Genomic DNA, 223 nt, shown 5'->3' with positions numbered 1-223 from the left:
TGGGCAGGGCTTTGAACAAGATCCGTCAGCCGCTTTCTCCTCCGAGCCTCAAGGGGTGCCCCGGCTTGCAGGACGCATCATTAGCGGTACCAGGGTTGCTGCAGGGCAGCAAGTTGAAACGGGAGGGAAAGCGTCTGAAACCGGAGAGGTGGGCCCGGTCCAGAGCACTTAACCGGCGTCGGGGCTTCGCGCCCCGTCGGGTCGCGGCGGCTGGCGCTGCGCA

Source organism: Mesitornis unicolor, unplaced genomic scaffold (assembly GCF_000695765.1).
Source record: "Mesitornis unicolor isolate BGI_N332 unplaced genomic scaffold, ASM69576v1 scaffold31506, whole genome shotgun sequence".
NCBI classification, from domain to species: Eukaryota; Metazoa; Chordata; class Aves; order Mesitornithiformes; family Mesitornithidae; genus Mesitornis; species Mesitornis unicolor.
The sequence above is the reverse complement of the archived record's forward strand: the minus strand, read 5'-3'. Positions refer to the sequence as shown.